The sequence below is a fragment of the Pyxicephalus adspersus genome, chromosome 4 (assembly GCF_032062135.1).
Source record: "Pyxicephalus adspersus chromosome 4, UCB_Pads_2.0, whole genome shotgun sequence".
Classification (NCBI taxonomy): Eukaryota; Metazoa; Chordata; class Amphibia; order Anura; family Pyxicephalidae; genus Pyxicephalus; species Pyxicephalus adspersus.
In genome coordinates, this window is record NC_092861.1 from 4,195,999 (window position 1) to 4,207,750 (window position 11,752).

An 11,752-nucleotide genomic window follows, 5' to 3' on the forward strand; every position below is an offset into this window, starting at 1 on the left:
AAGATATCCAGCCTAGCTATGAGGAAATAAGATATACATTCACTTCATACACGTTGGGTGGACCATACTGTGTTATAATAATGATTATGTCATAAAAAAACAAACTTTTATTTCACTTATGCAAAAAATACACAAGATATTTTATCTATTAAACTTTTGAACCATTTTTATGAAATACAAAGATCATTCAAAATAATATAGATCACAATCTAGACTTAGCAGATAAAACCTCTGCACGTTTGTATCGTCTTGCTATCTGTGTATCGTTGGTAAACTTACCTTAGCATCCTGTATTAGACATGTAGCAAAAAGTACATTAAAATCTCCCAAAATTCTGGGTATAATAAAAACAAGGTATTGCAAAGGTTTTATGTTTGATTGGGAACTAAATGCTTTTTTGTAGAATAAAGGAAAGGAGTTATTTTATTAAAAGGGAACAATTGTGCCGTTGAGGCCATGACCTCCTATTATGACTCCTGTATATTCTTCTAGATATTAGTGTTTGCTTAGTATGTTATGCTTTTCTGTGATTTTCAGACATAGACTTTAACAAACTCCTAATAAATTTAGGATTTTGGGGGCGTGGCGGGAAGCCGACTGAGATGGAGGTCTTCTGCTAGGGCTGCAGAGAGAGAGAGCATCCTTCAGGGACTAAACCATCAAGCAGGAGGCAAACACAACAACAATTTTCTCCCTCTCAGCTTCTCCTGCAATCAAGGCAGAGATGGGAAAAAGGAGAAACACTAAACTGCCTAGGAAACTTACAGACTTTTATCTGTCCCCTGAGCACCAGCAGGATCAAGATGGAGCCAGAAGGATGACCTCACATGCATATGCAGCTTCATCTACAATCCTTTCAGATTCCAACAGAGTTATGCAATCTCCTAGGAAGGAAACAATCCTGGATGAAACCTCCCAATCTTCTTCCACATGCACCAGCCCTGTAAAATCAAAGCAGAAACTTTCCTCTAATGATGATTTACAAGGTAGGAAAATCTCTAATAGATTTGCTGCAATAGAAGAGTCTTCCTTAGACCCAATAGCTTGCTTTCCTACTTCTGATCAGCCTCTATCAGATATGAAGCTCTCCTCATAGTGACTTTTTTTTCACTGTTTCAACAGCTTAAAGCGGAGTTGCATGTTATTGAGGACAGAGTTGATCATATTGACAACGATTTAGTTGATTCCCATAATGAAGCTTTTGAAAACATGCAACAAGCTTTTGAAACATAGCAAGTTCAATTGAAACTTACTAATCTGGAAGATAGATCTCGCAGGGACAATATTAAGTTCAGAGGCATTGCTGAAAACATCTCGGCAACAGAGTTTACAGCGTACCTTCAAAACTTGTTCACTGCAAAAATTCCCAGTGCTGCTTCTTATGAGCTTAATATTGACACAGAATTCCCAAACCATCGTATCTTCCACATAAGATTTCTAGGGATGTTCTGGCATGTATCCACTGCTACCACATTAAAGAACAGCTAATGGCGTATTCCAGGAGAAATACTACCTTACGCGATCCATTTGCTCATATTTCCATGTTCGCTGACTTATCGCAAGCAACCATTTTGGCAAGGAAAACATTTCTTCCAATCACACAAGCACTTAGGAACCATCAAATCCCATATAAATGGGGCTTCCCAGTCAAGCTATTGATCACAAAGAATGGATCTCTCAATGTTGTTAAGATGCCCCAGGCGGGTAGTGATCTGCTGAAACTTTGGTATATCCATATACTGAAATACCAAAATGCTGATTCAAGTTCAGATAGTGCCTCCAATAATATTACTACTGAATGGAGAACAAAATCCTAAGGAAATTTGTTTTTATACATGTCTATTTAGTAAATTGGGTACAGAACCCCTGGAAAGTTTACCCCTAACTAAGCTCCTTTATGTTGGCGAGGGTGTGGGGACATTGGTACGTATATGCATATGTTCTGGGAATGTACCAAAATTCACTCATTTTGGATAGAAATCTCCAATTTGTTACAGAAAATTATCGGTTGCACCTTTAATATCTCCCCTGAACTCGCGATACTAAATATAGGAATAGATCATTTCCCTAGCTCTCACAGGGTGGTAATTTCTCATATTTTAATCGCTGCGAGATTAACAATAGTGAGTAAATGGAACCAAAACATTACCCTTTCAGTTTTAGAAGTGATAGAGAGAGTCAACCAACAGTACTGTCATGAAAAAGCCTTTGCATATAGTAATTCAACATCTAAAAAATCTTATTATTTTTCACTACAATCAACTTGATTTTGAGAACTGAAATATATACTTGAAGTAACGCTCGCATGAAACGCATTAAAGAAATTATAAGTATTATCTGATAGTCTGAAATATTTTATAACATATATTTTATAGTGGTCGGATGGACTATTACCACTATATGTTTTTTTTTGATGGTTTGATTGGAGATTTTAGTTACTTTTAATTTACTAGGCCTTTTTTTTTTTATTTTATTGTACTGTTTTATTGTTACTGGTATTGTACTGTTTAAAAAAGTAAAAACCTTTAATAAAAATTTGAATTGAAAAAAAAAATAAATTTAAGATTTAGATTTTTTTAAATATTATTTTGATCCTACATTAAAGTTTATTTAAATATAAAGTGTTTTTCACACTTATGTGAAGCACTTTTCACATTCTGAGCATCTGTATTGCTTCCAAAGTAAGCGACCTCTTTATGAGAAGCACTTTCCAGATTCCAAACATCTAAATGATTTCTCTTCTTTGTGACATCTGTGATTCTAAGTAAGATGAATATTTGTAAAATTCTTGTGTCATATTCTAACTTCTAAACTTTTAATATGAATATAAGGGCTTGTATAGCCATAGTCAATGCAAATAACAGTGAGCAATACCCTTGGCTGAAATATGTTTAAAGCAGTCCTGGGACAAATTTGAGCAAAGCTATTGTTTGATTTATGATGGCAAGGACAATTTATTTAAAAGTAGCCAAAAATGACATCACCGGTGTAACCTCCTTGAACATTTTTAACACAGGATATCCAAGGGGTATTACATACACTTTAAAATGCCTATTGCAGTATTTATTGGAGATTACAGGGGATCCACACAGGATTGTTGAGTTTGGTACTATGTAATACCCATGCCTTTAGGTAAGACTATGATAAAACGCATTCAAAAGTCAATCTCTACTTAGGATAAGTTAACAAACAGTTTAAAGTTTATATAATACCCCTTGGACAACCTGTGGATTCCAGTGCCATCCGTGTTGCTTCACCCATTAACCCACCATCAAAAGGTACAGCAGTAACGTGTGATATTATCATCTTCATAAAGGAAGTGTATGATTTGAACTAGAAATGCCAGTCTCACTGTTCCTGAGGAAGCATACTTTGTGAAACGTGTCAAAAAAAGCTGAGACTCAAAAGTATGCTATGTATGTCCAACATTTATTGCCATGATTACTCTTTTTTATTAATATAAATAAATTGTAGTTTGATGACTTTTTGTTAAAAATACAGGAGTCTGGGCTTTGCGTTCATTTTTAAAATATTGCACCTCCCAAACCATGTCAAGGCTAATGGTCTCCATCTCTGTAAGTCCTTGTGGATCTTATTATGGAAGGGGAGAAAATTATATTCAATCAATTATCCCTGAGCGGTAACCTCGAGTGTGACTCGGGGGTAGAAAAAAGATGCTAAAAGCAGTAACCCCGAGTCACATTTGGGGTAGATAAACCCTTGGGAAGTAATAGTAATCTGCTACTCACCAGATCCGCCAGCATCCTGCATTGTCCTTACCCGCCATGTCCATCTTCTTTCCTTCTACGGACGGCTTTTCCGCTGCACTCGATGAGTCACCTGGGGATGAGTCAGTGGCGTCGGTGCCTGGGAACGTTGCCTGCGGGGAGGTAAATTCAAATCCATTTGTATTGCATTCAATACAAAATAACTGTATTGAATGCAATACAGTGCATTTATATGTGTAAAAAGAGTAGATTTACTTTCATGAGCATTTATTTTACAGTATAATATAATAGTAAACCCAAAGATTTACATGGTGGCATACATATCGTTTGATGCAGTGATTCAGTGGTTCCAAAGCTTTGGGGTGCGTTGATAGCAAAGGGGGTCATTAAGGCCACTTTTGGTTACTACCCATGCATTTGAAGAGTTTGCGGCCATTCAGTTTTGTTGGGGGGTATAGTGTTTAGTTATTTATGATATGTTATTGTATGCTTGATTTTTTGAATTTTTGAATACTTATTTACTAAATTTGTTATAAAATAAACGGCTGCTTGTCAGCCAATTTAGGTTCAAAATCATGTGTTTGAGTGTTTTTGGAGGGCCGGGGTGGGTTGGAAAGCAGGTGGGATTAGTAAAATGAGAATATTTTAAAAAAGCACTTGCCACATTCTATATATTTACGTTTTATTTTTTCTTTGTGAGTCTTGTGGCGTTTAGTAAAATTGGAGTTGTCTGAGAAACACTTTTAACATTCCATAAACTTAAATGGTTTCTCCCCTATGTGGATCTTGTGGTGCTTAATAAGATTAGAACTCTGTGTGAAACATTTGCCACATTCTGTGCACATAAATGGTTTCTCTGCTGTGTGAATTCTCTGGTGGTTAGCAAGATGTGAATGTCGAAAAAAGCACTTGTCACATTCTGAACATTGAAATGGTTTCTCTCCTGTATGAGTATTCTGGTGTACAAGAGGATTATAACTTCTAGAGAAACATTTGTCACATTCTGAACATTGAAATGGTTTCTCCCCTTTGTGAGTCCTTAGGTGTAAAGAAAGAATACATTTTCTTGTGAAGCATTTGTCACATTCTGAACATACAAATCGTTTCTCTTTTGTGTGAATCCTCTGGTGAATGACAAGATCAGAATGTCTCGAAAAGCCCTTTGCCACATTCTGAACATTCAAATGGTTTCTCACCTGTGTGAATCCTTAGGTGATCAATGAGCTTTTCTCCAACTTGACTCATTTTATGTTTATGAAGATTTGCTTGGCTATAAAATGTTTCCACAGTGGGTATTGAATGACCACTTTATCAAATTTCTTCACCTATTAAAAACAATATTACATTTTTTTAACATCTTAACATCAAAAGACTGAAATCAGATATTTATATTTGAGCACTTTGAAATAATAAAAAAAATATTTTTTTGACTAACAGCATCCTGCTGATTGATTGGAAATTACAAATGCTGCTGTTGACCTACTTACAGACTGCTTGTTAAGTTCTGTTAGGTTTGACTTCAATGCTTTTTGCTTGTTTAATTCTTTTGTCTTCTTATAATCATAAGTCACTCAGAATAGTTTTGTAACTAACAGTTGTAAAAATCTACAATACCAGTAACATTGAAAATTATTTATTATAAAAATGAAAAACAAACAATAATATAGCAAACACATATGTATGAATTATCCTCATAAATTTTATGGATTCATGCATTTTGTTGTGTTATCATTTGTTTTTAATTTTTATAATAAATATTTTCAGTGTTACTGGTATTGTTAAATTTTACAACTGTTAGTTACTCGGGTAACATAGCAATATATATATATATATATATATATATATACTGCCTTTAAAGTGCTTCACTTTTTCTTCTTTTCTATTATTTGTAAAACAAGACTTGCTAAAAAGCTGCTATGCTTTAAACTAATAGAGTACAACACATTTTGTGCAAACTGTGTTCATAATCTCTATTCCATTTAGGTATATTCTGAAATGGTGCATGGTTTCTTCAGTACCCAGTAACATGTTATACCCAAATATTGATCTGAGTAAAAATGTTTGAAAAAAACTAAGGTAGCTTTAAAGCCTTTGTCAAATATTTGTCAAGTGACATTTAGCAGCCACTCTACAAAAAAGCAGTGTGTATTTACATCCCCTGAAAGTAAGAGGTTTTACAACCACTAGAAATCAAGATACTGGATACAGGGAAATAAACAAATATATATAGTTTTTTTTACTTAAAATTAAGTTACCTATTATATTATATTCCAAATGCTTTACATATAAATAAACCAATTCAGCCAAAAGTACCTACCCACAAGAAAAAGGAAACTCAAAACTATACCACTCAACAACCTGTTTCCCCGTGTAACATCTCATGTTCTTTACAAGTTCGCCTAAATCAAACCAACAGAATCCCAAGAAAATTATATTTTCAACTCATCCAGATACTAGTATGATCAGTCATCCCATAATTATTCATTATGATTTATAGATGTGTCCCCTATTATATAAAAAACCAATACCTGATGGGCGAGAAATCCCAGAATGGAATCAGATCCAGAGCCTAACAAGTAATAATCAGTAACAAGAGCACCAACCCAATGATCTTTTAAACTGCATGAATGCCACACACAGGAAGAAGCATGTACCCAGGCAGAGATGCATACAGTTGAGCCAGCAGCAAGACAAGAGAGAGTGCACCAGCCATGGAAAAGCTCTCATTTAAAAAGCCCTCCCTACAACCATGTGACTCCGGACACCCAATCGATGAACATTCGGGAATGTCACTGCCCACTGCTCAGAGATGACATTGGAGAAGTAATTACAAGAAACAGCTGGGAAGACAAAGCAGTTGTCTAGCAATCATAATCAGCAGGGGGGCAAGCATCCAAGTCTTACCAGGCTGTGTTCCTTTTAGACAGCTATCAAAAAGAAAGATGGGAGGGAAAGAAAAGACTTAATGATCCTGATTTAATAAAGCCCTCCAAGACTGGAGAGGATACACTTTCATCAGTGAATCTGGGTGATCCAGCAAACTTGAAATGAATCTTGTCCAGGATTGAAAATATTTGCTAACAAACGGCACATAATTTTATAAAATCTATTTAAGGTTTCCCCCAGATTTATTGCTGAAAGTCTATCTTCTCAAGCATTGGGGAGCTTTAATAAATCAGGCCTAATATGTCTACTCTGTTATGCAAGGCAGTACAATGTTGAAACTACATGTAATACTTATTATATCATTGTATATGGGTATGCGGAATAGTGAGCTTTATAAATAGCATAAAATATTTTTAGTAACCTAATCAATCTACAGTGTGTTAGTATTGCCTGATCCACAGCAACCATCAGCAAATTCATGTACAAAATAGAGTGAGCACACCATAATAACATTTTATAACATTTTGGTTCCGCATAAGTGTGCACCAGTAGTTCTATTTTTATATTAAATATGTAGCGTAAAAATATTATACAGTGCTGTACATTGTCTAATATCACTCTCTCCGTCCCCTAAAGGGGCTCACAATCTAATGTCTCTACTATAGTCATTCAGTCCTTAACCACCTAGCCGGTATGCCCGTACGAAGGTCGGGCAAAAAAAAAATGGCTAGGATGGTTAACCCCGTAATTTTGTCACATCCTTACCTCCATGGTCCCGCTGTGCACATCCAGCGGGACCATGGAGGTAAGGATTCCAGCGTCGTTTTCCTATTCCAGCGTCGTCCTCCGTTCATCGTCGTCCGTCGATCTCCCTCTCCAGCGTCGGGTGCCAGTGGGACCGGTAAGATGCCGGCCGGTATCTTGTGTTCCGCTGCCCGGCATCTTGCGTTCCGCCGCCCGGCCGGCTGCACACAAGATCCTGGCCGGCTGAACACAAGATACCGGCCGGCATTTTACCTGGTCCCGCTGATCGTCCACATCCGTCTTCGTCCAGCGCCGGATGATCTCTGCAGGGAGAAGCCGTCCGGCGGAGAAAAAAAACCGGAAGGCTTCTCCTTGTGTGCGTGATGACGTCGGCGCGTGTGGGGAAAATTCAAATAGAAACTCATTCATTCATTTTGTATTGGATTCAATACAAACTCCTGTATTCAATCCAATACAAAATAATTCAAATAAATACAAAGTTTGTAATTGGTAAATTCAAACTGTCATTTTGTATTGGATTGAATACAAACTCCTGTATCCAATCCAATACAAAAAATAAAAAAAAAGTAAATAACTTGGAAATTCAAATTTATATTTTGTATTTGATTGGATACAAACTTGCGTATCCAATCCAATACAAAAAATAAAAAAAAAGTAAATAACTTGGAAATTCAAATTTATATTTTGTATTTGATTGGATACAAACTTGCGTATCCAGTCCAATACAAAATAATATAAAATTAATACAAAGTACATAACTGGTAAATTCAAAACGCTCATTTTGTATTGGATTGAATACAAACTCCGGTATCCAATCCAATACAAAAAAATAAAAAAAAAATAAAAGTAAATACATTTTTTATATTCATATTATCTACTAGAACCCCTGTTCGGACATATTTCTGTAAGTTACAGGTCTACAATTTAAAAAAAAAATTTCATGAAAAACAGTGGATCACTTCTGGTACAGAAATCTAGACCTCAGTGTAACGCTCAGGTGGTTCATACAGTCTAAGGTCAATATTTTGAGGGAAGCAAGTACACTTAGTACCTGCCAACGCCTTAAATGAGGTTATACCGTCCCATGCAACATGTACAGCAGAGATGCAAACTCCTTGGTGTTTGAATGCCAAATAATCAAGTCCAAATATTAAAGTTAACTTTTGACTGGCACACCTGGAATGCCCTCCAAGAAATGCTAAAAAAAGAGCTGAAATAATTCATAGTTTTAAATTCCAAGTTACAATCTGAGTCTTAGCTTTCCAGCATGCACATAGAGGTTAATCTCAGGCAGCCATTGGTGTTCCTTCTAAGATCTATAAAAGACACAAAGCAAACATTTGTGGTCCTCTGCTGGTCAGAAAAAGACAATTCAAAGCTAGCTATTAAAATACAAAGGCGTAAAATTGGATATTGCATCACAAGTACTGATAGTTTAAATCTAAACAGGTCACATTGCATCAGTTTACAAGGTGAGATAGGACTAGAAGACTTAAAAAGAGGATATTGCTAGTTTGCAGTAAGATAGATTGGGGTAAGATAGGAAGGGTACTGAACAGCAGTAAGGTTACAAGGTAACACAGCTAAGAACACTATACTTTTCCCCCCATTTTTGGTAATAAACTTTAGAATTTTTATCTCATTATTGCAAAACAAAAAAGTAATTTTTTTGTGCATATTTCATATTTCAGCAGTTTATTCAACACAGTACTTCACAAAACCACATTTTACCTTATTGCAGCCTGGCAAGTAAAAAAAAAAATAAGAGTTATAATACGTATGCTCAAAGTTTACATTTTCTCCTGCTCAGAATTAGGGAAATTGCGACCTAGAAAATCCTCAATATTACAATAGTCATAAAGAGAGATAAACATTTCCAAAACCACCTTTTTATGCTGCTGCAACTTTGGGAAATGTTACAGAACAAACATGGAAAGATGACTTATTCCTCAATTGTTATATGTATATATTGTGCGCTATATTCCTAATTCTTAGGTGTATTTAAACAATAAGTGAAGGTATGGGTGTGGATGTATTTATTCATAGTTATCTGTTTCCAATGTCGTATCACATAGGCCACCTGGAGGATCCTAAATCAATAAATTAATTGATGTCACAGAAGTGACAATAGATAGATAGATAGATAGATAGATAGATAGATAGATAGATAGATAGTTACAGTCTCCCAGTACAGATCTTATTACAAATAAACTCTCCAAGGGAAAATAAATGACAACCACCCTCTTTGATCAAGGGAATGTAGAGTTAAATGATACCAGCACTTGGGGATGGATATATACCAGGATACATGGAGTAGGGTGATAACTCCCACCCTGGATTTATTGACACCTAAGTTATATGACCCCTGCTGTGCTTCTCAAACAACTCCAGACATTTGGGCTCCAGGATTTCTACACAAAAGGTGGCTTTGAGGTTTTATTTATTACTGGAGTTTAAATTAAGCAATCCCAAATTAGGGGAATTATTCAGCCAACAAGTGACAACATTTTCCATATTTTCTGTTTGTTAGCCAAAGCAAGAACATTTATATTCTAAACTCAGTGTGGATGGTTTATCAGGCGAATACGCATACACTCAGCACGCCTGACACAGCTTACAGCATTGAAAAATGAGCCGTGGGTCAAGAATTATTAATGTGAATTATTTTCAGCTGTGTGATTCAGGAGGATCTGTTCAGCTCTGTAGTAGTGAGATCATAGCAATCAATTAGCGCACACGTGGTCCCTGTTCTGTGTGCATCTACAGTCCATTACATGTCAGTTTGAATCTTTAGTGCTTGATCTTTCTTTTAGTAAGTGGTATTTTTTATGTTATGTTATACTAATTAACAAAACTGCTTCATTTATACTTTCATTTGATGTGGTTGTTATTTAAATTTATTATATATATATTTACTTTTTTGTTTGGTTTCAAAATAATTTATATCATGATGTATCTATAATAATTAGCACTTTATAATATGTCATCTCATCACACAATACTATGAATGTAAAAGAAAAGGTCAACAGCATTTTGGATATGGATCAAATTTCATTATAGTTTGGCTTTAGAGAAATCAAATATTTGAAAAAAAAAAAGATTGTTGCCTAAGATGGTATAATACATGTATCAAGGAACATTTATTGATTTCACATGTGTGTCAAAATATATTTAAATGTATATAAATACATATCCCTTTTCATGTTTACTATTTAACTGGGCTGGTTTGTGGGGTGAGGGGGGGATTAATCAAGTAAGTTTGCTTGGATGGTATGCATTGATGTTACTTTTTGTAATCTTCATTATTGTTAGTTTTATCTGTTGCTGCAATGTTTTTGTGCCTGGTTTCTACTTTTGCTTTATGTTTGGCAATTCTTCAGCAATGTTTTGTCATTTTATCTACAAATAATTAACACCAATGTATGCATGGTTTTCATAAAAACTGCTACTTGACCCCCCTCATTGCCTTTGTCCCATTCTCAAAGTCATATCGTCATTTGAATGTATTATGTACAGATTCTTTTTAAGATTAAATTGTCATGGTTTTTAATTATTTTATTTGTTTTAATATTAGTCTGACATTTGCTGAATAAGCTGTAGTTTTCCTTTAACATACTTCACTCATGTTGATTTGCTGCCACTGTTCTACACAACTCCTTTGTCCGTTTGTTGTATTGGTATAGGTTTGTTTTCATTGTGCTGTGCTGCCTGATCTTAGCCCTATTGTATACAAGCACACTTCCACTTCCTGTCCAAACAGGTTGTCAATTTACTGTGCAGCTGGATTGTATACAGTATTTATGTGCTTACACAATTCAAATAGTACTAGTATATCAAACTTCCACGGACAAATGCACTTTGTGTCAAACATATTTTCTTGCTTTTACAGCCTATCAGGCTTTTACCTGTTTCTGCAGGTTTGAGTGGCATTTTAGACCTAGGCCCACCATATATTTACTTACTAACCTCATCTTAGTAGTGGAAGAACATAAAGGTGGATTCCTCTTTTAACCATAAGCAATATCATCCATGAACATGGCTTTGAGCCAAGCACATGACATCAGAAATAGGAATTCTTTTCAATTTGAAGCATGTTAAGCAATATGCCAAAAAACCCTTTGCCTTTTTCTTCCTATAATTTCTTTACATACATGAGTGCACATGAAGTAAAACAAACAATATACACATAAAAAAAAAAAAAATTACCTGAATGAGGATCCTTCTCTGGAAAAGTAGCTGGCACGATTTTTTAACTGATAGAACACAGTTCACGCGCACATAGCCAGTCCACATCGGCAAACACCTGAGGTTTGGCACACAATGCGCTTTTAATAAGACCATTGTGCTGGTTTTAGCCTTTCAACAGCTTATAG

The 11,752-nt window shown here is 35.4% G+C and overlaps 1 protein-coding gene and 1 pseudogene across 1 annotated transcript in view; one reads left to right on the plus strand and one right to left on the minus strand.

Moving 5' to 3' along the window:
* The window catches only part of LOC140327980 (uncharacterized), a 648,380-nt gene that overhangs the window by 427,052 nt on the left and 209,576 nt on the right, over nt 1-11,752 (plus strand). The window lies entirely within an intron of this gene.
* Nucleotides 4,355-4,973, minus strand: LOC140328555 (uncharacterized; annotated as a pseudogene).